Source organism: Sciurus carolinensis, unplaced genomic scaffold, assembly GCF_902686445.1.
Source record: "Sciurus carolinensis unplaced genomic scaffold, mSciCar1.2, whole genome shotgun sequence".
NCBI classification, from domain to species: domain Eukaryota; kingdom Metazoa; phylum Chordata; class Mammalia; order Rodentia; family Sciuridae; genus Sciurus; species Sciurus carolinensis.
In genome coordinates, this window is record NW_025920121.1 from 1,067,091 (window position 1) to 1,089,346 (window position 22,256).

At 37.0% G+C, this 22,256-nt stretch overlaps 1 pseudogene; it reads left to right on the top strand.

Annotated features, from left to right (window-relative positions):
• Positions 1–179: 179 nt before the first annotated feature.
• LOC124973760 (high affinity choline transporter 1-like) lies at positions 180–18,678 on the top strand (annotated as a pseudogene).
• The last annotated feature ends 3,578 nt before the right edge of the window (positions 18,679–22,256 follow it).

Below are 22,256 nucleotides of genomic sequence, written 5' to 3' on the forward strand. Positions count from 1 at the left end.
CACCTTCCACGCTGCCCGCAGGGACCTGCCAGCAATCCGAAGACCCACCGCCTGACTGCGACCAGGCGCCACTGCGGGTCAAGTTCGCGCCCTGGGCTAGGCCCCTCCCCTCCTGTCTCCGTGGAGACGGCTCCCCGTGCTTCCACTTCCACCTCTGCCTTCGGGGGCGGTTCCCCGGGATGCCCCGCCTGCCTGGCTGTCAGCTCAGCTGGCGGACTCAGGGTGAGGCAGGATCGGGCCTCCTGCCTGGACACAAACACCGTTGGTGTGAGTCCTGTGGCTGCCTCATCGTGGCCAGACCGTGTGGACCCCCGATGCTCGGGTTCCCATCAGAGCAGCTTTTCAAGACAGGGTAGTGAGAGGGCTGCACGCGACAGGGGCCTGGAAGGGCGCCTGCCAATCTGCTGGCTGTGCGCAGACCGCCTCCAAGGCCTCTGGCACAGCCAGGTGCTGGGAGGGCTTTCTTTGGCATATATTGTCAGCTCAGCCCCAGCCTCGGGTAGGAAGTGGGACCTTCCCTCAAGCAGGCACGTCTCTCTGGGTAGCACTGCCCAGCGGTGGCCCTGTACTGACAAGGATGTGGTAGAAAACAGACACTGTGCCAGGGTGCTGGCACTAAGCACCTGGAGAACCTGCACCAAGAGACAGCCAGGACCCTCCCTCCCCAGGCACACCATGAGATTGGCCTTGGAGCTGTCAGAGCTGCTGCTGCGTCCTGGTGGGCCTCCAGTTCCCCAGAAGCCCTCCTGCTCTACTGCTCAAGGCTTGGCTGTCACCCTGACCTTCCACTGATGTTTCCCTTACACTCCCATCAACTAAGGGAACCCAGAAAGACAACTCAGTTCCCTGTAGTTTGAAATGGTCCAAAGAATGCAAAGAGGCAGCACAGAGTAGGGATCAAATAAATGGTAGCTGATTACTTTTCCAGGAAAAGGAAGTGTCAACTAAGAGAAAGGATTATTCCTGCAGAGAGATATGATGGTGTCCTCCCTGATATTGTCTTTTGTCTTCTACAGTGTGTGTTTAGCTGTTGTTGGTTCAGGGATAACACATGCTGTAAGGTATACAGACAGTGAGGTGCAGGACTTCTTTTAATGTTTTGATTTAGACATAATGTTTTTTGTCCTTTGGATATGGTTGAAGAAACACAGCAGCTCTGATTGCACTAGCATACATTTGCCACTACAGTAGAAGACAGACTGAAGACAAAATTTCTAAGAGAAATAAGGCAGGATAAAGACCACCACAGAGGCGTGAAGGTGCAGTCCATGTCCATCTATGATCAGTGAGTCAATAAATTCCTTTTGGTAAATGAGTCAATTAGCAGTGGGATTTCCTGTTACTTGGTCAGTGTATAGAACGTTGTGGGAAGAAGAGTTTTCCAACTTGCAAAACAAAGATCTCTCAATAGTGAGACTGTTTGAAAAAATGTTCACAAAGCTGCACATTCTGCACTGTGTGAACTTTCCTGTGGGATTAGAAAAATAATCTCAAATGATTATTTAGAAAACTAAGAGCCACCAGAATTTTTAATACATTTATGATAGTAAATTCTCTTAAAAAAGAGTGGATAAATGTTTTGGCATGACGTATTCAACAGTCTTAAAGGAAAAGAGGAATTTCTTCTGCCTTATGTCCACAAATACATTGCATTTAATATGAGAGGACATAATTTATGTATACATGGGTACTTAAGGGAATCAACTAATTAATGTAAAAAAGGATAATTGGAACAGAAGTCAAGATCACTAATCAACATTTTCCAGGTTTTAAGAAAGTTTAGAACTGAAACGTCAGGGCTATATTTCTGTCTGTTCCTATAAAGGACATTATATCATTTTTTCCCTTTACTGTGGGTTTTGTCCTTTGCATTAGTCATGTATCTTCAGCCTCCTTTACCTGGACATTTCCACAGACTTTCTTGGTCCTTTATAAAATTAACATTTTTGAAAACTATTGTCTTCTTCTCCTTTTTTCCCCCCAATTGACCTACTGTAGATGAACTTTCCTTTTGGCGTACAGTTGTTTGAGTTCCAATGTACATTGAGATGCATGCAAAGAGCAGCATAATACAGTTACAGAAAAAGTTGTTATTGCCCAAACTGCACCACAATCCACCATTGTAGCCACATGCCCATCACTTGTATAATCCCTGGCAAACATGGTTTATTCTTCTTTACAATAGTTTTGAACAGACATTAATAAAAACAGCAAGTAAACTTTTGAGATTATTTTCTTTCACTCAGCACAGTGCCTTTAGGATTTATTCAAGATGTTACACTTATCAGTAATTTGTTCCTTTTTATTGCTGCCTGGTACTGGTCTGAATGTATCACCATTTGTTTTACATTCAACAGTTGAAGAACTTGGGAATTTGTTTCCATTTTGGGGTGATTACAAAGACAGCTATCTGAACATTCATGTGTAGGCTTTTGTGTGAGCCTAAGACCTTATTTCTCTAGAATAAGTAGCTAGGAGTGAGATTTGTTGGTTTCAATGATGGGTGTATGTTTGGTTGTATTAAGAAACTGCCAAGTGATCATCCTGATCCTTACTCAGGCTGCAGCTGAGAGGAGATAATCTCTTTCTGGGAGGCTGCTATTAGTGACCAGCTGCTTGAGCAAGGTGCACAGACCTCGAGAAGACAAAGGCAATCAATAGTCTATTTGAGTTGATTTTTGAACAACTCATCAGAGTAGAGAACATTACCACAGAAGGGTATGGAGGAGGGAAGCAGAGAGAGATAGAGAGAGAGAGAGAGAGAGAGAGAGAGAGAGAGAGAGAGAACTCCCCTCACCAAGACAGAATATAAACCCTAAGGGCAAACTCAGAGGGAGCCACCTCCTCCAGCCACACCCTACCTGCCTACAGTTACCAGCCAATTAATCCGTATCAGTGGATTGATGCACTAGTTAGGTTAAGGCTCTCATAACTTGCCCTGTCTCACACATGAACTTTTAGGGGACACTTACTAGCTAAACCATAACACCTGGGAAGTCACAAACATTTTGTATCTTCACTATTTCTCATATGGCATTTTCCTGAACTGTCAGTCTTCAGGCCTTTTTGTAGTTTCACAGATTGGAAATCTCACTTTTAAATGGTGCATCCAACTGAACACAGTATTCTATAGGGAAGTCAGTTATTTATGTTCATATATGCATTGAACAGATATATTTTGATGTCCTACTAGGTGCCAGGTACTGTTCAATATTCTGGGATACAGCACAGATCTGGGCCTTCCCTTTGCAGAGCCGCCAATCATCTAGCTTACTTTTTTATGTGTAGCCTAAATTAAATAAGCTTTGAGGCAGGGAGGTAGGTATGTATGTGTGTGAGTGTGTGTGTATGTGTGTGTGTGTGTGAAGTGTGTGTGGGAAGTGTGTGTGGGAAGTGTGTCACAACTCACAGATTGCCTTTAACTATTGTTGGGAGAGTCAAATGTAAGTGAAACCAACTCTTCCTCAGGGCAAAAGAGGGGAGATAGGGTACATACTCAAACCTTACTAATTTTATAGGATATTTCCTGTATACTGCTGTGAGGTAATATTCCATGTGTCTCTATGGTTTTACCCCTCATAAAAGAAATCTGCATTTGTTCTAGAGTTTTTTGGTTTTTTTTTTTTTTAAGAATGTGTATGGGCAACTTCAAAGGATAATTTCTCACTTAAGAAAACAGAGGCATGCTTAATGACCAATATAAAAAGTTGTGGGGTGATGTTGTGGCTCAGCAGTAGAGTGCTTGCCTAGCTTGCATGAGGCACTGGGTTTGATTCTCATCACTGCACATAAATAAAGAAAATAAAGGTCCATTGATGACTAAAAAATATTTTTTCAAAAAAGATGGGGATTTTAAACCTCAGGGTCCTGTTTGTACACACACTACAACTAAGAGTTAGATTTATACCAGGCATTGTGGTGCACAGCTTTTTTCCCAGTGACTTGGGATGCTGAGGCAGGAGGACCATGAGTTCAAAGACAACCTTAGCAAATTACATCAAAATATTTTGAGGACAACTGTATTCACAGATGTCAACTGTGTGATAATATCTTTGCCTTTTCTTCCCTGTCTCTGTTTTTCTTTTTCACCCTGAATAGCCTCTTTTGGATTTGTTTCAAGGTAGAATTTATCCTCCTCATATTTTGTCCCTTGCTCTTGAGGCAAGGTCCAAGGTCTCATAGTTAAGTCCACTGCTCTCTTAACATGAAACGCCCTGTCATCAAAGATTCTCCAAGCCTTCATGTGGCTTCTTTTACATCTTCATCCTGGTAAAACATCTCACATTGATAAATCCTGTGGTTTATTGAATTGGTTTCTTGAATCCGGCAGAATTCTAGTGCCATTTGGTGGGAGTTACCAGGGATTGAACTCAGGGTCACTCAGTCACTGAGCCACATCCCCTGTCCTATTTTGTATTTTATTTAGATACAGGGTCTCACTGAGTTTCTTAGTGTTTCAGTTTTGCTGAGGCTGGCTTTGAACCCTTGATCCACCTACTTCAGCCTCCTGAACCACTGGGAATGTAAGTGTGCGTCACCATGCCCAGTTCTAGTGCCATTCTTGATTACTATGCAGCTCCTGGCCTAATGTTGATAGGACAGCATTCTTGCCATCTTGTCCTGAGAGCAAAGTACAGGAGAATCTTAAACTATCTGTTTGGTATACACCTTTTAAATGTATACTTCTACTACTAAGAGAAGTAGAATATTAAGAAAGTTTTTTCATAACTTTACATTGTATTTATTTTGTAACTACATAAGTAGAGTATATTTCTCAGTAGAACTGGAAGTATACCTTTGTTTTACTCACTACCATTGATATAATTCTTCAGAAAATATGTTAGATAAAAAATTCAACCCAATCTTATCAGTGATAAACAGGAAGGTGACTTCTTTAAGATCACTGAGTTATAAATATATGATGGTATCTACCAGGACTGCAAATCTCAACCCAGTGATCTTTCTTCTGGTAATTGAACTTCTCATATTCACAGGGTGATAACTTACACATGTTATTAAAGTGGAGCATGACACCCAAAGAAGAATGGCAAAGAGTTGCAACTAAAATTCCACTATCAAGAATAGGATTTCAGGGGCAAAAAATAACCTCTTAAATATCTATAAAGTGATAACTCAGACAATTACCTAAAGTCACTTATAAATAATTGACCTCTCTCCTTTGTCTTTCATCCTGTGACTCCTTAGTAGATGTTTCTTTTAATTGATTTTTTATTCAGGAGAATAATGTTATATTATTATCAAGGCCAAAACACACAAAAAAACTTTATATTGGAATCTTGAGTCAAAATATTTTAATTGCTGTTTAGGATAATGGAATTTCATCCCCCGTAGGTTGTAAATACTGTTATGCCAATTAAGGGAGAGGAGGATGAGGATGAGGAGGAGTAAGAGAAGGAGGAGGAGGAGGAGGAGGAAGAGGAGGAGGAGATTGTGAGATGGCTGGCTACAATTGATGATATAAAAAAAACCACAGATTTGTTTCATGTATGCTAGTATATCTATTATTACTACTTTGAAGAAGATGGAATATAGTTTTGAGAAAAATGGAAAAGGAACTAATGAGTTAAGAAGCAACAAGTGAATTATGAAGTCATCAGTCCAAGAATTGCTCCAAATTTTCCATACCATTAAATTTTCAGTGGAAACATAGGTACCAACAAATACAATAAAGAAGTTATAAAATAAAAGAAACATAAATTTGAATTCTAAGAAAGAATTTAAAATTTAATGATGAAAATTACCTAAAAATAGGATATTCAACATTAGTTTTCTTCAGTATATTGGTATCTTAGGAGTGGAACTTGTATGTTCCACAAGCAAAGTAAAATAAAATGATCTTTCTTGACTCTGAGGGAGAAAAAGTTGATAGGTAAGTTTTTACAATCATATGATTTTCTCCTACAAATTTGTTTTAATTTTGGACACCTTAGAGGATTTGTCAGCTATAACAGGCAAGCACAGGGCAAAATAAGTGCCAAATAGTCAATGAATAATCATTGTAAAATTGTGGAAATGGGTGATCAGCTTCGCAGAAAGTTTTCTTTTCCTTAGGGATGTGAGTACATATATTGCATATGAGTAAGTCAGAATTTCAGATGGTGAAATCATGAATTCATAGAATGGAATTGAATGTCTCAGTAGTTCAGAGTGTTCAGTGACATTGAGTTTCAGGTATCTCTCATATATCTGAATATACACAGAGAGAGATACACTCAGTTTGATGAGATACAAAGGTCTCAGTGTAAAATTTCACTTTACTTTTTTTCCTGCAAGGTAAGTTCTAAAATTGTTTTCTTATATTTTATTTGTATTATTTTTTAAATAGAAGGCCCCCCAAACAGTTTAGCTTAAATTGTTCACGATGATCTTTGAACTGGAAGTACCAGCTTAACTAGTAACAAAATTCCTTTCAGAATTTGTGATAGAATTTATGAGTTTTCCCTTTTTATCTGATGTAGTGTCTTACATCAAATAATGTCCTAATAGTGAGACTATTTAAACTACTAGTATGAACCCTATTTGATCACAGTTAATCACCTTTTAGTATATTGATAGGTTGTCTTTGCAAATGTTTTATAAATAAATGGTTCCTATACTGAAAAAAAATTCACGTTAGCCAAGATCATCCAATATATTTTATATGACCAGGGAAACATACCTGCTGCAACAGAATTCTCAGTACAGACTTGCCGGAAAGCAGAAGCCACCCCAGCACCATGACCAGGGTCTCTCTTCTTTTTTTTTTCCCCCTCTGGGTAGGAGCCACCATCAGCATGATCACTGATGTCGACATGCATGCCTCGGTCATTGTGTCTGCGGTCATTGCCACTCTGTACACTCTGGTGGGTGGTCTCTACTCTGTGGCCTACACAGATGTTGTTCAGCTCTTTTGCATTTTTGTAGGACTGGTAAGTGGAGTCTCGTTCAGATTTGCCTCCTGGTCCTCCTCCTCCTCTTCTCTCTCTCTCTTTTTTTTAAACAAAAGATAATGTGGTATTCTATCTAAACCACCTCAACAAAGAAATTAGTATTTTCCATAATGAGTAATACATAGCAAGTTGCACACTATTTGAAATTTTGTATTTTTCCATGATTAGATAAAAACCCTAGTTATATTGTTAGATGTTAAAAGACAAGTGTGTGCTATGACTAATTCTTAAAAAGATCTAGGTTTTCATTTTCTTCATACCTGATTTGATGGAAACTTTTGTGTGATCCCTCTTGAGAATTGATTACATCACACTTTCTTCACAGTTAAGAAAACTAAAGCTTTGGTAGCAACCTGAACAAGTATATTGTCCTGTCCTTGTGTTAGTTTAGCTATTAGACTGTTCATAGAACATGGAAATACTATTGGAAGAATATTTTATTAGAAAATATCCTTTTGGAAAAATGGTAGATTTCAAATATTAATGGTTACTATCAAGGTCAAAGAAAGGGCTTAATTATATAAGGAATTATATAATCTATTCTTAAATCATGGATTAAATTAGGTAATATAGGTTTGTTATATTAAGAAAGAGCACTATGTAATTATAAAATATGAATACCATTCATCTTACATTAAAAGCATCTCTGCACATCTTAGACACATTCTAGTCGATGTTGATTCTTTGCAAACTCACATCTTAAAACAGGGAGATTTTAATTATGTGTATAATAATATCCATCCCTAAGACATATCAAAAGAAACATAAAGGATATGGAATGTCCACTCTTCTAGGGGCCATTGAGGGTTCACGTACATGATATCATCAACACATACATTATGTCAGGTGTAGACTCTGCAAGGACAGAGCCCTGGTCAAAGGACAGAACCCCGGTCAAAGGTTCAAGACAGAGCCAACCATCACTGAAGATGACTCATTTTCTGAAAGAGAGTCCAAGTACTCTTCATTCTCCTCATTTTTCTTTATTGTTCTTATAATAAAAAGCTTTTGGCTCTGTTTTAGTTTTTACACTGGACACTTAGAGATGAAGAATAAATCCCGTACATAGTTTTTTCAATTTTCTAGCATTTGTAATAATATCCCAGAGGAAAATTTAAAAGATTTAACTAAAATTAGATTTACAGTTTAACCTTAAATTTATATACACTAGAAAATATTATATTTCCTCTTTTTCTCCTGGACATTTTATTTGCATTTCATGGAATGTAATTCAGTCATATTTTAATTGAATTTGAGAATATTTAATTTGCTCAAGGACTTCCACTTTTTTATTTTTAAATTGCCAAAATCAAGTGGATGATGCAGAAATTCTGATTTTTACTTAGTGTCATCATAATCTTCATAAAACAGAGAACACAGAAGTAAATCTTCTTTCACAAGGAAAGAAGAGAGGTTAGTTTGGCAATGGCAGCTCTCATAATGGATGCACTTGTTATTCCAAGAAACACAGCCCCAGGGGATGAATCTATTCATGGATGATGTATGTAATTTCTCATTACATTGCATGAGACCAGCACTTAAAATACACAGGTACATAAATCAAGTATGCGGGTATAAAACTGGTAGGTCATATATATGTAGGAATATACATTAGAATGTTTTTCCGGTACAAAATGTAATTAAATCTACAAGAAATGAAGATAAGAATTGACAAGAAATCATTATTGAATTATCTGAAAGAGACTAATATGCTTTATTTTCCAAGCTTTAATTGCTGTACATGCATATGCAATTAATTAATCAGTTTATAATTTAAACTACCTTTTCTTCTCAATTTCTCCAATTTTTTGTTTTTTATGATTACCTTGGAACTCCAAAGCTATAAATTTCAGATTTCATTTGCAGATTCCTCTGACCTCTCTGTTGACCTCCCCCTGACCTTCCTCTGTTGACTCTCTTCATTATCCTATTCAGTGCCAGTATCTTTCCATTCCCAATGTCACTGCTGGACTTCAGACCTTTATCTAGGGGCCACTGAAACCACGTGTGGCACTCCCATACTACTACTTTCTCTAAATTTATTTTTAGTATCTAGGGTATTAAAATTCAGAGGAAATTCCACTGCCTTTTTTTTTTTAACTCCAAAGAAATTCTAGCCAGGCATTGTAGCACTTGCCTATAGTGCCAGTGCCCAGGGAGAGTGAGGCAGGATAGTTGCAAATTCAAGGCCAGTCTCAGAAACTTGGTGAGACTCTGTCTCAAAATAAAGTAAGAAAAACAAACAAAATAGGGCTGGGGATGTAGCTCAGAGGTAGAGCACCTCTGGATTAATTCTTTTGGGGGAGGTGGGTACCAGGGATTGAACCTAGGGGTACTCAACTACCAAGACACATCCCCAGCCTTTTTTGTCTTTAGATATTTGATCTAGAGATAGGGTCTCACTGAGTTGCTTAGTGCCTTGCTAAATTACTGAGTCTGGCTTTGAACTCGAAATCTTCTTGCCTCAGCTCCCAGGCTGCTGATATTACAGGTATGTGCCACCGTGCCCAGTTCCCTGGGTTAATTTCTTGGTACCACATAAAGCACACACCAATTCCTTGAGCTTCCACTTGAATACAAAACAAAATACAAATCTTTCAACTTGCAGTTCAAGGTCCTCTCCACGTGTCTGTCTTTATTGCTCCCATTTCCCTAAGTCACTCCCATGCCAGCAAACTTTGTCACCCAACAGATGTGGGCATATGCACACACACATAAAACATAGACTGTTAGTCTTCCACTTTCAATGGCTGAACTTGGGAACTTAGGGATTTTTTTAGTTTGTTTTTGTTTTTGTTTTGTTTTGTTTACTTGATTATGGTGCATAAATGAAATATGTTCAGTAGAAACCATAATTTAAATTTTGATTTTGGATCTTTTCCCTGGCTACCTAATACACAATGCAATCCTCTCTCTGGTGTTGGGCAGTGGCAGTAAGCCACAGCTCCTGTCAGTCACATAGTTACATGGGGAAACAACTGACACTCTAGAGTGTACCATGTTGCGAAGCTACGGCGCTTGGTAGGTTAGTTGGATTCAATGCAGCTTTGTAACATTTTCAACTTATGATAAGTTTTTTGTTGTATGACCCCATTGTAAGTCCAGGAGCCTACGTTCTCTTTTACTCTTTGCCTGGTTTCCTCCAGACCATCTCCCCCTTTGATTCCTTTTTCTTCTCCCTATTAGTACTGGGCCCATTCTTCAACACTTGTTTCACCCACAGATTTCTCATTTGAATCTTTCTTTGTCACCTTAATGGATGGATATCTTTCCCCAATTCACACAAAACATAAAAGTGTGTATGTGTCTCCGTGTGTCTCCAATGTAGTTTTTTCTTCTCAAAGATTTCAGGTGACTGCTTCTATAGTTTATAGGACATGGCATGATCAGGCAGAAGTAGATAATAAGTTATTTCAGTTTTTCTAAATCTGTTTCATGATGTCCCACAGAGAATATTGTTTTAGGTTCTTCTCTGAATAAGGGGAACTACTGAGCCATGACACCTACACGAAAAATAAACTAGGTGTATCAATATTGCAATGTATTAATCAAGTTAAGAATCATAGACTAAGACTCCAATGTTGCTCTTTGTTCCAGTGGATCAGTGTTCCCTTTGCCTTGTCACATCCTGCGGTCTCCGACATTGGGTTTACTGCAGTGCATGCCAAATACCAGGAGCCCTGGCTGGGGACCACTGAATCCTATGAAATCTACACATGACTTGATAGTTTCCTGTTATTGGTAAGTGATGCTCTGACCTGAGGAATGTAGTCTAATTGTCAATCAAAGACATTTTCAAGATTTTCATATTTATCCTTAAAAATTTACCTGCTGGCTCTTGGCCTTTTCTGTATAAGCACCATGTACTGATTTTATTGCTAGAGCCCCATCATGGTCATTTCTGAGTTGACTGCTCTCTGTTGGAAAGCTGGTGCTAGGTCCTGACTGTGGAGCTGCTGGTGTCAGCTTGGAGAACCAATCAAGTCTTTAGATGACAGCATGCATGCTATCAATGTATGGTATGTCCACATTTCTGTTGTGGTGGAATCACATAAGTTAAGGAATCCCTGACCTTCCATCAGAGACCTTCTCCGATCTGAGAGCTAAACAGTATGAAAGTTTTAACTTGTATTTTGGATTAGGCTATTAAAAGCCTGTTTATTCCAAAGTAAATTTTTCATCCCATCTTGAATGATGGAGTAAGTAAATTAGTGGCACCATAGGCCCCAAGTGCATGACCTAAATTGGGATGGGAGGTGTCTTTCAGAAAAGATACCAAAGATGCCTTTGGGAGTTGGAGCAGCCTGAAAACAGGCAGAACCTTGAGGCAAAGCTGTTGAAAGTGAGAGGAAGCATGGAGGACATCGTGGCAGATTACGGACTGGGAAAAAAGGAAAAATGAAAAAATAAAAACAGATTTTATGACTTTACTCATTAGGTTATGTATGAAAATATCACACTTTATTTGATTTAAGGAATAGGTTACTTTTTATTTTAAAATGAAGGGAAAAGTGGTTATTTGTGTCTCTTTTTTACAGGAGTAACAGTATGTTAAGATGTTTTGTTGATGGCACTTTTCCAAATTCTAGCATTGCCTCAACACTCAAAAAGTGAGTGTGTCTTTCCCAGCAAAGCATTTTCTAGGAAAGAGGTAGGAAAAATTGGGGGAAACTCTATTTTCAATAGTGAATTAGAGGGCTTCTCTCCCTTGGGATTGTTAAGCAATGCCTTGGTCTTCATTTTTTCTGGGATAATTAATAACTTGAATGGAAAAAGTAAGGGATGGTGCATTATGTGTGCAATTATACCTGAATGGCAGGTATGTTTATGGCTATAAGGAGATGATGAATCTTAGAAAGGTAGGCATCCAGTACACCACTGTCTGAACTAGGGACTAAAGCAATTACTTTAAGTCCTGAGTACTTTCCCCTACACCACAGTTTTAACATCCTCAGACCACTCATCTTTAACATAAGAGATTTTATCCAGTGACTGCTAAGTTTCTTCCAGCTCTAAGCCGTATTCATGATTCCAAATGTAAGATAAATCGAAAGAAAATACTAAATGTTGAATGAAGAGATGAACGAATTATACAAATAAGCCTTGAAATGTCTCATCAATGGTCTCTGATAGTCTAGTTGTCTTTCATAAATTCCTACATGAAAATAACTGGTTTAGTCTTACTAAGGATACTGGCAATCTTTCCCAGTTCCTGTTCCTACATAGGCATGGCATTAGACCTATAACCTCCCTCACTTGATCTATGGTTCTAGTCTTTCCTGCTCTCCCTGCCAGCAGTCTTCCCACTTGTCTGTCCTCCAGTCTCATTTCCTAAAATGCCATCCATCTTAAGTTTTCTATGACAAATTTATTTTCACAGTTTTGGACATCTGAGTTCAGGTTGCCAGCATGGTTGGGTTCTTACAAGGGCCCTCTTCCAAGTTGTAGGTTGCTGACTTCTCATTGGGCTCGCACATGGTGGAAAGAGGGAAAAGGAGTTTCATGGCCCTTTCTTAAAAGGGCACTAATCCAATTCATAAGGGTTCCACCCTCAAACTTTAATTATCACTCAAGAGGCTCTGTCTCTGAATACCATCACACTAGGATCTTAATGCTTAAGTTCTGATTCAGATGCCATTCTTGTAGGTTTTCCTGATTACTTTTCAGCTGTTCCTCCTTACCAAGCTTTCACCTCCAAATAATTCTCATTTTGGTTCCCATACAGACTTCTTAATAAGCTATGCAACCAACTGCGCTATCATTCAACGTGTCCTTTTATTTTATGTATCTGAACTTTTTTTATTATATATCCTCAATAAGAATAATAAGTTCACCTCCAAAGTGCATTCATCAATTGCTTACACATACTGTAAGCAAGTATGTTATGTAATTTAATTAAAGCACCATATCAAACTTAGCTGTAAGGTAAAAATGAGTCTAAATGAAATTCAAATATTCTCTCTGACACCCTACTATATTCTCTATGTTCTTGAGCACTTTGCAAACACCATAATACATTGACTCTTCCAGAAGAAAGAAAATTCCAGAGTAAGAACCATGCCCTTTTCATCTTTGTGCTATAACAACCACTACATATCTGGTATAGGATTAGAGTCTACAAATATTTATTGGTTTATATAGATTCTGATTTCAATTCATACTTTCAGATTCTTAATCATTTTTTGATGAAATTTATTATAGTTCAAATTCCAGATGAGAACCAACTGAGGTCTTCTGGATAGTTTTAAGGCAACTTAAATCAGTACATTTAAGAAAAACAAGGATGGTCTTGTGTAATTGGAAAGGAAAACAAATCTGGAAAACTCTCCACAATCAAAAATATGACAATTATGTTGTCTTAGTCCCCTTGGACTGCTGTAATCAATTACCATAAAGCTGATGGCTAAGAAACAACAGAAATATATTTTTCACAGTTCTGGAGATGGGCAATTGCAAGATCTAAGTACTAGCAGATTTAGTGTCTAGTGAAGACCAAGCTCTCGTAGAAAAGAACTTCTTGTTGTGTTCTCACATGGTAGAAGGGATTCATGAGGGCTTTACCCTATAACCTAATTGATTCCCAGAGGTCCCTGCCTAATACCTAATTCCATCACCTTGGAGATTAGAATTTCAGTAGACACATGGAGGATGACAAACTTCATATGACTGCAAACATAATCATAGCAGCTGAGATTTCTGACCCTACTTCTGACTATTCTAAATGCAATTGTTATAAACCTCTTATTTAAAAATAATAATGAACGTCAATTTCCTTCAATTCACTCTGAATCCCTGGGGTTCTCATGCAGATTCTGGGTGGAATCCCATGACAGGCATACTTCCAGAGGGTCCTCTCTTCATCCTCAGCCACCTATGCTCAAGTACTGTCCTTCCTGGCAACTTTTGGGTGCCTGGTGATGGCTCTGCCAGTCATACTCATTGGGGCCATTGGAGCATCAACAGGTAAATCTCTTGCAGATTCACCATCATTGCCAGTTAATTTTTCAGTTTCCTCACCCATTGCCTTCCCTGTTTTGCTTCCCTCTTACCCTCACATAGTAAATGCTTCTTCATTCATGGTTCCATATATGCCTTTGCATGGTGTTCAGCAAATTGTGTTGTAGTTAATTGATCTGCATGTTTTTTGATTGCTTACTCCATTGACAAACATCCCCAATTTTGTTATATTATCAATTGCGTCCACTTCTGTCCACAGCTGTTCTCAACCATGGTACACACTGACCTTACCTAGGAAATGGAGAGGGACTTTTTACAAAGCATCTACTTCTGGTCTATTCCCAGGGTATTTATTTTAATAATCAAAGATAGAGCCAGACTCCAGTGTTTTGTTGTAGCCCTCTTGGTGAATCAAAGCTAAGCCAAAGTTGAGAGCCACCAGCTTAGGAGAAATTTACATGTCCTCATCATGACTACCCACAGACCACTCTGAACTTGAGAGTCTGGCTTTATAATTTCAATAATTTGTTCAATGATTTCTTTTTTTCTTGGAGAAATAAGTCAGTATGTATATGGATTAAGATGAACTAAGAAACTAAATGATAAAAGAAAAAAGAGAGAGAAAGAGAGAGAGGAAATGTTTATTTCCCTGTTAGCTTTTATGTGAAACACTTCTAAACTCTCACCTTTAATTCCATTGAACTTATTCACTCCTGACTCTTATGTTCCTTATATGGTGGGAGAGGGAAACAAGCTCTTTTGAGCCTCTTTTATAAGCATATTGATCATATCACACAGGAGAACTTTGCCTTCATGAACTACTCATCGTTCAAGGTCCTAATCTCAACTCTTTGGGGTTAGAATTGAAATAAACTAGGGGGGCATAAACTTCAGACCATAACTAACATAATGATAGCGATGGAGATGTTCACATGTTCAGCGTTTTCCATATTTTAGATTCATACTTCTGACTATTCTAAAAGTGATTATAATACAACTCTTAAGAGCATTTAATTAAAACACATCACATTAACCCAATTCAAAGGAGTTACCTAAGTAGAGATAACTAAAACAGTTTAGAAAAGAGTTTGCTTTTTATCCCATTGTGTTGTTTAAAGATAACCCAGGGTGATGCTCACACAGTGACTATGACTTTCAATTCAAGAGCTATTTATTGGATTATTTAATTTTTGAAAGAGCAGTCGTGGTTCATAGCATACTGTTTTTATTCCAGTTATTGGTTCATGACATAAATGAACATTCAAAAAGACAGAAAAGATCACTGATGAAGAAGCTATGCAGTGTCTGCCTTTTGAAAAAAAAAAAAAGATTTATTTCATAAGCAGAAGACAGATCTGGACATTATTTGGAGGGTGGTAGGAAAACAGACTGACCAAAACAGCACAAAGGCATTTTTTTTCTGCAGTGGGTTTACTGTGGCAGTTATTTCTGATATCATGCCATCTCTGTTAAGGCTTTAGAGTTGGCATGATGTAAGCATGGCCTTAATGCTAATCATAATGGAAAATGGGGGGAAGAAAAGGGGGCTGGAAACTACCTTATCATCATGAAATTAAGGAACATAAGCAAATAAAAAAGAAATTATATCAATATGTGTTTACAGGTTCCTTGTATTCTTCAACACATCCTATAACTAAGCAGTAAAGAAGTTATATATTCTAAGACAAACGTATGCTTCAAGTTTCAAAATCCTCTTGAAAAATCTCAGTTTTATGAATACAATTCTTTAATATATTTTTAGTTTTTGATGGACTTTTATTTTATTTACTGATTGCTTGATTTCTGTGTGGTACTGAGAATCAAACCCAGTGCCTCACCCATGCTAGATAAGTGCCCTACCACTGAGCCACAACCCCAGCTATGAATATAATTTTTATTCAATAAAAATGGTCTTTAGTCTAGCATGTCTACTGCTTCTTGTAAGTAAAATTCTACACAAGATGGAATGAAATCAGAAATATAATGTCAAGATAGCTCCTAAATCAAGCTTACATACAGGAAAATGATGGGTAACAATGGCCATGCTGTTATCTCTTGCACAGGGATAATTAGGCTCTAAGGAAAAGATCAAGAGAAAATTCTGTGGTTCAGTTGAAGAGCATGTGTTTTCTTTGATTCCATATGATAAAATATCACATCATAGAAAAGGGATATGTATCTCATTATTGTATAGTAGGCAGTTTTTATGAATGACTGACTATAACCAATACCTTTTAGCCAGAACATTTAGTAAGAAACTTTCACAGGGTCATCACAAGGACTTTCCACCTAAGCAGGCTTTGTGATTCTAAATTGGTTTCAAAACTATATAGTAAACATCATGACCCAGATGGATAGAGAAAATTTGCCTCTTGGTTGTTTTGCTTGTCATTTCTACTCTACAGACTGGAACCAGACTGCATATGGGTTTCCAGATCCCAAAACAAATGAAGAAGCAGACATGATTTTACCGATTGTTCTGCAGTATCTCTGCCCCATGTACATTTCTTTCTTTGGCCTTGGTGCTGTTTCTGCTGCTGTTATGTCTTCAGCTGATTCTTCCATCTTGTCAGCAAGTTCAATGTTTGCTCAGAACATCTACCAGCTTTCCTTCAGGCAAAATGTAAGAACAGGTTTTTTTTTTTTTTCTTTTAATTTGTAATTTATTATTGTTGCTATTACTGCTGTTCACTATACTTAATGTGTATGTGGAATATGTATGTTTATAGATTTCTTGAATTCAACCTATGCAGTAAAGAAGCTATATATTCTAAGACAAACCTGTGTTTCAAGTTATCTTATCCTTCCAAGTTCAGATTGAGCATCCTTAAACCAAAATGTGAAATTTGAAATGCTCCAGAATCCAAAACTTTTTGATAATTGACATGTTGTTACAAGGGAGAAATTTCACACTGCAAAACTTTGTTTTATTCACAAAATTATTAAAAAATATTGCATTTCAGCCTATGTGTAGAAGGCATACATGAAACTTAAATTAATTTCTTTTTTAAACTTGAGTCCCATCCCAAAGATATCTCATTATGTAAGTGGATATTCCAAAATCCAAAAGTGCCTGAAATCCAAACCACTGCTGGTCCAAGGCATTTTAGATAAGGAATGTTTAATTTGTATTCTATATTAATATTAGTATTCTATATTCTTTATTAATATATAGTATTCTATGTTAATTATATCTTCTGTAATTCTATATTCCATAAAATTTGATTAAACATACTAGTTTAGATAACATTGATCTTATATGTGCTAAAATGCATATTACTGATACATTTTATCATTCATGTTAATACTGGAAGGAACAAGTCAATATTTCCCAAGAGATTTCATCATGTTGCCATAATTAAATTTCTTGTCTTCTGACAAAAGATTTCTGCATCCCAAAATATCTTAGTAAACCATCTAGTCTGATTAAGCACAGCAGGAGACGGAAGAACACTGGTGGGGAGAAGGACTCTAAGTTATTTCATGCATCTTTGTGTAAACTCTGAACCGCTCTCCATTTGAACTCCCAGGTCTACCTTGGTCTTAAAATATCCTCTCAATGTAATTTTCTTTACTGAATCAAGTGTTTGCAGAATAGCATTCTTTTGTAGTCCCTGAGGAACCCAAAACACCTCTGGAGACTCTTTCTTTCCTAATGAGCTTGGCCTCTGTGTTTTCTAGGTCAGAGTTAACAAAACAGTCCCACTGATTTTTACCAAGGAAATGTCATGGAAAAGTCCTTTTTTATGGCACCTGAAGATGGTTAGCCTTATGGATGGTAGTGCTCCTACAAAGAGAGGAAGTAAAGATAGGCCCAGCTCTCTCAGTGCCACACCAAGACTATTCCCTAATGTATACAAGCAAAATGCCCCCTTGCCTCATTACTCCTGGATGATATCACATGACCTCATCTTATTTCTTCACTGTGCATTCAGCCACAGGATGTGGTGGTCTAGCTTCATGTATATGATACACAGAAACCCCACCCTCAAACACCTGGGAAGTCAACAAGATCATGGGCTTCAGGTATTGTAGGTTAGGTTTGGTTTGTCCTAGGAGCTTCTTTAGACAAGTTGTAAATAGTAAAAATGTGTCTTGTCTTCACCAAAGTGAGTAAACAGATTGGTGCAATTTCTTACAGGCATCAGACAAATAAATTGTTTGGGTCATGCAAATCACAGTGTTTGTGTTCAGAGCCTCTGCAATGTCCATGGCCTTGCTGACGAAGATGGTGTACGAGCTGTGGTACCTCAGCTCTGACCTCGTCTACATCATCATCTTCCCTCAGCTACTCTGCATGCTCTTCATCAAGGGAACCAACACGTACGGAGCTGTGGCAGGTTACATCTCTGGATTTTTCCTGAGAATAGCTGGAGGGGAACCATACTTGTACCTTCAGCCCTTGATCTTCTATCCCGGTTATTACTCTGATAAGAATGGTATATATAATCAGAGGTTCCCTTTTAAAATACTGTCCATGGTTACCTCATTCCTAGCTAATATTGGTGTCTCTTATCTAACCAAATATCTATTTGAAAGTGGAACCTTGCCACCAAAATTAGATGTATTTGATGCTGTTGTTGCAAGGCACAGTGAAGAAAACATGGATAAGACAATTTTGGTCAAAAATGAAAATATTAAATTAGATGAACTTGTGCCTGTGAAGCCTCGGCAGAGCATAACTCTCAGCTCAACCTTCACCAATAAAGAGGCCCTTCTTGACATTGATTCCAGTCCAGAAGGGTCTGGGATTGAAGATAATTTACAGTGATCCCATCTAAATAAAATACTGCTTTTGCAAACAGGATAGTACTGGAAAGATTGTTCATGGCATATAGAACACATATTAAAAATATAAACAATGTTCAGGAGAACGAAAGCCTTGCAATAAATATGAATATGCATTACAGAAGGGATTCAGACAAAGTAACGTGCAATAGGACAAATACAGACCAAGCTACAAGGAAGCAGCTATAAATTTTATTTCATTATTATTTTATTTCTTATCCATAGTAGTTTCAATTTTAATGGTAGGTAGTTTTGTTAGGTATATAGAAATGAAAAAAACCCCAAAGAAAAGATGGCCAGAATATTTATTATTTTTATGATAAAGGAGCATGCAAATGAAAGAGCCTTAATAAAGGAAATTGGATGATTTTGATCCAGGCTTTGTTGGCTAATGCACTGGTGAGTCAGATTAATTGTCAAGCTGAGTCTGAGAATAACTCACAGTTACTCTGATGAATGGTGTAATAAGTAAATCAGTTGATTTTTCTTGACATGATGATTAACCCCTTCTTTCCTGGTCTGAACTAGAACATTTGCTTAACATGCAATCTCCACCCCAACTCCAGTGCAGGGGATCTGACCCAATGTCTAGGCAAGTTCTCTGATGGTGAGCTACACTCTCAACCCTGTAACCTGTCATTCTTTTAGTAATGGCACATATTATTCTGAGCACAGGCAAAGCAAAAACACAAAAATTATTGCATAGTGGCATTTTTTTATGTGCACAATGATAGAAAAGAGAGATGATTTTGGAAAAAGAACCCTAGGATCCTTTGAGTACATCCATAACTATCATATGCATAGATAAGGTTACCTGGAGCATAGTAAAATCATTAGGCAAACTTACAGCAATAAATCAAGAAGGACATTACAGTTTTGCTACATGATAAAAGAAATAGTATTTTGGCTGACTATTCAAAACAGGTTTGGAAGTGAAAATGGGCCATATGTAAGGAGCAGTAGCTACACAGCACCACAATGGTGGATGAGAGACACACTACTAAATTAACATGTATTTCATTGAATATTTATTACCAGAAGTTGCCAAAGCACCTCCTCACAGTAAACTGGAAAAACACATCTCACTTATTGTTTTATATTAATTAATGGGGTAACCTACTGTTAAGGGATCTGCTCTGTGGCACTTTTTCACATATGCCAGGTTTAGGTGCCAGATAGAAAGTTTATATTGAATTTTAAAATGTGACCAAAAGTGGAAAATAAAAATAAGGTCTAAAGGGAAGAAACCATCAATTTTAACACTTGATGTGTGCATAGTTTTCATGAGGTCAGTCATTATTATTTTACTCCTTTTCTGGAGTTAGAATACATACATATATATATATATATACATATACATATATATGCATATATACATATATATGTATATGTATATATATATATATATAAAATGTTTTTTATCCATTATAGAATTATAAATTCTTTCCCACCAGTCCCACATTATTGAAATAACTAGAGCTGTATTGGTAAAATCAAAGTGCATTTATGAACTGAATAATTTTCTGGGAATTTTATCCAATAAAAGAAAAGTCAATCTGAATTTTGAAATGGAAGCACTTTTTCTAAAAAACATACCTTTTTGTGATTCATAAGCAAAATGCTAGTAATTCCATGTCTAGCATTAAGTCTATACACTGTGTTCCTGACCCTAGAATTCCTTTTTGTAGGTTTTAATTGGAATTATCTCAAAACAAATTTCTTCTTCATTATAAAACATGAATTAAGTTTCCAAGGTAATTTGTTAAATGTGAAATGAAATCATTTTACATGTTGTAATGTCCTGTATTTTCAGTGGTTTATCAAAAACTGTTGATAAATATGACAATACGTTCAAAATCTTTTTTGAACATCATACATACCTAAATGAAGATAACTTTTTGTTCTTCAGTTTTCTCAGAATTTACTCAGTATTGTGGAGTACTTGCAAGGGGCATAGTTTTGGAAACTGTGAGGACAGGAATCCAAGATAGTTAGACATGAATTGAGAGGAGAGTCAGGGAAAGGAAATTGATCAGAGGAAAAAACAGATTAAAATATATGACATGTAAAAATATTAACTGATGGGGACTACAGTTCCTGCAAGAGTGGAATTCCACATGTACCATGTTCTCCAGCACACTGTCCAAACAGTGACTCTGTCCACTCCACCACAGTAACATTCCCTCAGCCCACCGAGGCTCTGTGTCCACCATCAGCATCACGAAGCACATCATCCATCCACACTGTAGCCTACAACAGGGGAGCATATTCTCCACAGACATTACTGTTTACAGTTTTCTTGAGCAACAGTTGCCCAAACAGGGAAATAAAAGGTTTAACCTGTCCAACTATTAAAACCAGTTAGATAATTTAATAAATGATGTACTTTCATTGAACTCATTATTTCCCATCTAGTCTCAAACTAGATATGTGAAAAAGTTTATCTATTTTTAAATTCACGAACAAATGTGCTAAATATTAGCAAGTGATTTTTTTTTTTCAAGTGATTTTTAAAGTGCAAAAAGTCAAAGGGAATGAAACAATCTCAAGATCTTTTATCTGCACATTCAGGCGTAAGCTCCCCCTCAGTTTCCTGCTCTGTTTTGTCATGATGGGTAATGTAGATGGTTTTGAATTTTTCTAGCCTCACTTAATGTACCTTCAAACTCCATCCTCAAAGAAAATAAAATAACCAGAACATTTTAGGCACTGACTACACTAACATTTGTAGGCAATACCTGTGGCTAAAGCATTAGAGTAAAACACATTTTATTTTCATACTTTTGTAATGATTGTAACATGTTTCTTGGGTAATTTTAATGCTTTCCCCTCCCAACCCATACTCAAAATATCAGGCTTGTTGTCAAAAACAAGTTTTCAAATGCTCAGTGTCAAAAATTCAACTTCATTGCTACATTTAAAAGTAATGAATTTTATGTGAATATCAAATGAATATAAACTTGAAATAATTAAATTTGATGTAATGGCTATTGGCTTTCTTATTTGAGAGTAATGAATTAGCAGCATATTTTAAACATGAATTATGACTTTTTCCTTTTTAGCTTTCAAAAGAATTTACTCTGGTATAATATATAATTTATTATGTTTGCTATAATGTATAATTTATTATAAGTTTGCTACTAAACAGACAGATACATATAATGGTTCTAAAACATATATTATAAAAAATATTTTATAAAGTTATGCTTAAAATAAGATTTGCAATTATAGATGTAAATGTTTTAAATGTAAACATATTGTATTAAATTGTGCTGGTGCAATTCAGGATATCAAGTTTGGCTTTTTGGGGCCCTCTCTTAAAATAAATATAAACAGTGCTTGAAGACAGTCATGCAATGGAATTTAAATAAGTCATTTCATTCCTGAGGATAAGCAAATGAATGCTAAATGGGAAAACTACACCTTACATAAGTGTTGGGCCAGTATACAATATCATATCTCCTAACAAGATGTCAATTTTCTTTCTTTGAAAAGTTGTTCTACCACTGTGCACAAGATTGCTTTGAATCAAAGAAATCAGCAGACATAATAGCCATTATA